The sequence below is a fragment of the Arachis hypogaea genome, chromosome 4 (assembly GCF_003086295.3).
Source record: "Arachis hypogaea cultivar Tifrunner chromosome 4, arahy.Tifrunner.gnm2.J5K5, whole genome shotgun sequence".
In the NCBI taxonomy this organism is placed as follows: Eukaryota; Viridiplantae; Streptophyta; class Magnoliopsida; order Fabales; family Fabaceae; genus Arachis; species Arachis hypogaea.
Window position 1 is genome coordinate 28,995,624 of NC_092039.1, and position 5,208 is coordinate 29,000,831.

Here is a 5,208-nt window from a genome sequence, read left to right on the forward strand (position 1 = left end):
CATCCTGGCGTTAAACGCCCAGAATGGTGCACATTCTGGCGTTTAACGCCCAAAACTATACCCTTTTGGGCGTTAAACGCCCAACCAGGTACCCTGGCTGGCGTTTAAACGCCAGTCTGTCCTTCTTCACTGGGCGTTTTGAACGCCCAGCTTTTTCTGTGCAATTCCTCTGCTGAATGTTCTGAATCTTCAATTCTCTGTATTATTGACTTGAAAAGACACAAATTAAAAATATTTTTGGATTTTTAATAATAAGGAAAAATCAAAATGCAACAAGAATCAAATAACAATGCATACAAGACACCAAACTTAGCAGTTTGTATACTACTGACACTAATGAGAATGCATATGAGATACACAAAACACTCAAGTCAAGAGAATTTAAAGATTAGAGTAAGAAATCATCAAGAACATCTTGAAGATCACTAAGACACATGAATGAATGCATGCAATTGACACCAAACTTAACATGAGATTAGTGTCTCAACAAGAAACATAGAATAATTTTTTGTTTTTATGATTTTGTAAATTTTTTTGTGCTTTTTCGAAAATTAAGTGGAAAAAGGTATCAAAGTTCTTAATGAGAATTCCAGGAATCAGTGCAATGCTAGTCTAAGACTCCGGTCCAGGAATTAGACATGGCTTCACAGCCAACCAAGCTTTCAAGGAAAGCTTCGGTCCAAAACACTAGACATGGCCAATGGCCAGCCAAGCCTTAGCAGATCACTGCTCCAATAGCAAGATTGATAGAAATCAACAAGCTTTTGTGACGATAAGTTGAAACCTCGGTCCAATGAAATTAAACATGGCTTCACAGCCAGCCAGATTTCAACAATCATCATGAAACTCTAGAATTCATTCTCAAGAACTCTGAAGAAAAAATACCTAATCTAAGCAACAAGATGAACCGTCAGTTGTCCAAACTCAACAATCCCCGGCAACGGCGCCAAAAACTTGATAGCGCGAAATTGTGATCAATACTTTTCATAAATCAAATAATCCCCGGTAATGAATCCAAAAACTTGGTGTTCAATACCATGGCATAAACACAACTTCGCACAACTAACCAGCAAGTGTACTGGGTCGTCCAAGTAATAAACCTTACGCGAGTAAGGGTCGATCCCACAGAGATTGTTGGTATGAAGCAAGCTATGGTCACCTTGTAAATCTTAGTCAGGCAAACTCAAATGAATATGGGTGATATACGAATAAAACATAAAGATAAAGATAGAGATACTTATGTAATTCATTGGTAGGAATTTCAGATAAGCGTATGAAGATGCCTTCCCTTCCGTCTCTCTGCTTTCCTACTGTCTTCATCCAATCCTTCTTACTCCTTTCCATGGCAAGCTTAAGCAAGGGTTTCACCGTTGTCAGTGGCTACCTCCCATCCTCTCAGTGGAAATGTTCAACGCACCCTGTCACGGCACGGCTATCCATCTGTCGGTTCTCGATCAGGCCGGAATAGAATCCAGTGATTCTTTTGCGTCTGTCACTAACGCCCCGCCCTCAGGAGTTTGAAGCACGTCACAGTCATTCAATCATTGAATCCTACTCAGAATACCACAGACAAGGTTAGACCTTCCGGATTCTCTTGAATGCCGCCATCAGTTCTAGCCTATACCACGAAGACTCTGATCTCACGGAATGGCTGGCTCGTTTGTCAGGCGAACACTCGGTTGTCAGGCGATCAACCATGCATCGTGTATCAGGAATCCAAGAGATATTCACCCAATCGAAGGTAGAACGGAGGTGGTTGTCAGTCACACGTTCATAGGTGAGAATGATGATGAGTGTCACGGATCATCACATTCATCAAGTTGAAGAACAAGTGATATCTTAGAACAAGAACAAGCGGAATTGAATAGAAGAACAATAGTAATTGCATTAATACTCGAGGTACAGCAGAGCTCCACACCTTAATCTATGGTGTGTAGAAACTCCACCATTGAAAATACATAAGAACAAGGTCTAGGCATGGCCGAATGGCCAGCCTCCCAATGATCTAAGATAGCATCAAAACAAGGATAACTACCCAGATGAAAATACAATAGTAAAAGGTCCTACTTATAGAAAACTAGTAGCCTAAGGTTTACAGAGATGAGTAAATGACATAAAAATCCACTTCCGGGCCCACTTGGTGTGTGCTTGGGCTGAGCAATGAAGCATTTTCGTGTAGAGACTCCTTCTGGAGTTAAACGCCAGCTTTAGTGCCAGTTTGGGCGTTTAACTCCCATTTTGGTGCCAGTTCCGGCGTTTAACGCTGGAATTCCTGAGGGTGACTTTGAACGCCGGTTTGGGCCATCAAATCTTGGGCAAAGTATGGACTATCATATATTGCTGGAAAGCCCAGGATGTCTACTTTCCAACGCCGTTGAGAGCGCGCCAATTGGGCTTCTGTAGCTCCAGAAAATCCGCTTCGAGTGCAGGGAGGTCAGAATCCAACAGCATCTGCAGTCCTTTTTAGTCTCTGAATCAGATTTTTGCTCAGGTCCCTCAATTTCAGCCAGAAGATACCTGAAATCACAGAAAAACACACAAACTCATAGTAAAGTCCAGAAAAGTGAATTTTAACTAAAAGTTAATAAAAATATACTAAAAACTAACTAGATCATACTAAAAACATACTAAAAACAATGCCAAAAAGCGTACAAATTATCCGCTCATCAGTATTACTTCGATGACCTAGTGCACTTGCTGGTTAGTTGTGCGGAGTTGTGACTAAGTGTAATTCACGTGTGAGAGCTACCAAGTCATTGGAGCCTTTGTTGATGATCACAATTTCGTGCACCAAGTTTTTAGCGCCGTTGCCGGGGATTGTTCGAGTATGGACAACTGACGGTTCATCTTGTTGCTCAGATTAGGTAATTTTCCTTTTATTTTCTTTTCAAAAAAGTTTTCAAAAATCTTTCAAAAATTTGTCTTTATTTTCATTTTTCTTAAGAATATTTTCGAAAAAAAATAATAAAAATACAAAAAAAATCATAAAATCATAAAAATAAAAAATATTTTGTGATTCTTGTTTGAGTCTTGTGTCAATTTTTAAGTTTGGTGTCAATCGCATGTTTTGAAAATCTCTTGCATTTTTCGAAAATTCATGCATTCATAGTGTTCTTCATGATCTTGAAGTTGTTCTTGGTAAGTCTTCTTGTTTGATCTTGATGTTTTCTTGTTTTGTGTCTTTTATTGTTTTTCATGTGCATTCTTGCATTCATAGTGTCCATGCATTAAAGATTTCTAAGTTTGGTGTCTTGCATGTTTTCTTTGCATAAAAAATTTTTCAAAAATATGTTCTTGATATTCATCATGATCTTCAAAGTGTTCTTGGTGTTCATCTTGACATTCATAGTGTTCTTGCATGCATCATGAATTTTGATTCATAATTTTCATGTTGTGAGTCATTTTTGTTGTTTTTCTCTCTCATCATTAAAAATTCAAAAATAAAAAATATCTTTTCCTTAATTTTCTCATAATTTTCGAAAATTTGAGTTGACTTAGTCAAAAATTTTTAAAATTAGTTGTTTCTCATAAGTCAAGTCAAATTTTCAATTTTAAAAATCCTATCTTTTCAAAAATCAAATCTTTTTCATTTTTATCTTATGATTTTCGAAAATTTAAAAATATTTTTCAAAAATATTTTTCTTAATTTTATCTTTATTTTCGAAAATTATGCTAACAATTAATGTGATTGATTCAAAAATTTGAAGTTTGTTACTTTCTTGTTAAGAAAGGTTCAATCTTTAAATTCTAGAATCATATCTTTTAGTTTCTTGTTAGTCAAGTAATTATTTTTAATTTTAAAAAATTAAATCTATCTTATCTTATCTTTTATATCATATCTTTTTCAAAATTTTATCTTTTTCAAAAATTTGATTTTAAAATATCTTATCTAACTTATTATCTTCTTATCTTTTCAAATTTGATTTTAATATCTTTTTTAACTAACTATTTGACTTTTTGTTTGTTTCTTATCTTTTTCAAAACCACCTAACTACTTCTCCCTCTCTAATTTTTGAAAATATCTCACCTCTTTTTCAAAATTCTTTTTAATTAATTAACTAATTGTTTTAAAATTTTAATTTTAATTCTATCTCATCTTTAATTTTTGAAAATCATTAACTCCTTTTCAAAATTAATTTTCGAATTCTCTCTCTCATCTTCTTCTATTTATTTATTTATTTACTAACACTTCTCTTCACCTCTCTTCATCTCCAATCACTACTTCTATCCTCACCCTTGTGTTTGGGTTCTTCTTCACTTTTATTCCTTTCTTCTTCTACTAATAATAAGGATCCTCTTTACTGTGACATAGAGGATTCCTCTTCTTTTCTTGTTCTCTTCTCTTTCATATGAGCATGAACAAGGAAAAAGGCATCTTTGTTGAAGCTGATCCAGAACCTGAAAAGACTCTGAAGAGGAAACTAAGAGAAGCTAAATTACAATAATCCAGAGGCAACCTTTCTGAAATTTTCGAACAAGAGAAGGAGATGGCAGCCAAACCCAACAACAATAATGCAAGGAGAATGCTTGGTGATTTCACTAAACCAACGTCCAAGTTTGATGGAAGAAGCATCTCAATTCCTGCCATTGGAACAAACAATTTTGAGCTGAAACCTCAATTAGTTGCTTTGATGCAACAGAACTGCAAGTTTCATGGACTTCCATCTGAAGATCCTTATCAGTTTTTAACTGAGTTCTTGCAGATTTGTGAGACTGTCAAGACAAATGGAGTAGATCCTGAAGTCTACAGGCTCATGCTTTTCCCTTTTGCTGTAAGAGACAGAGCTAGAACATGGTTGGACTCAGAACCTAAAGATAGCCTGGACTCCTGGGATAAGCTGGTCACGGGCTTCTTGGATAAATTCTTTCCTCCTCAAAAGTTGAGCAAGCTTAGAGTGGATGTTCAAACCTTCAAGCAAAAAGATGGTGAATCCCTCTATGAAGCTTGGGAAAGATACAAGCAGATGACCAAAAAGTGTCCTTCTGACATGTTTTTAGAATGGACCATATTAGATATTTTTTATTATGGTCTATCTGAGTTTTCCAAAATGTCATTGAACCATTCTGCAGGTGGATCCATTCACCTAAAGAAAATGCCTGCAGAAGCTGAAGAACTTATTGACATGGTTGCAAATAACCAATTCATGTACACTTCTGAGAGGAATTTCGTGAATAATGGGATGCCTCAGAGGAAGGGAGTTCTTGAAA

The 5,208-nt window shown here is 36.0% G+C and overlaps 1 non-coding gene across 1 annotated transcript; it reads right to left on the reverse strand.

Annotated features, from left to right (window-relative positions):
• Nucleotides 1–4,886: 4,886 nt before the first annotated feature.
• Nucleotides 4,887–4,990, reverse strand: LOC112798682 (small nucleolar RNA R71). The gene has a single exon (XR_003200281.1). It is a non-coding gene; the product is annotated as a small nucleolar RNA R71 (small nucleolar RNA).
• Nucleotides 4,991–5,208: the final 218 nt, after the last annotated feature.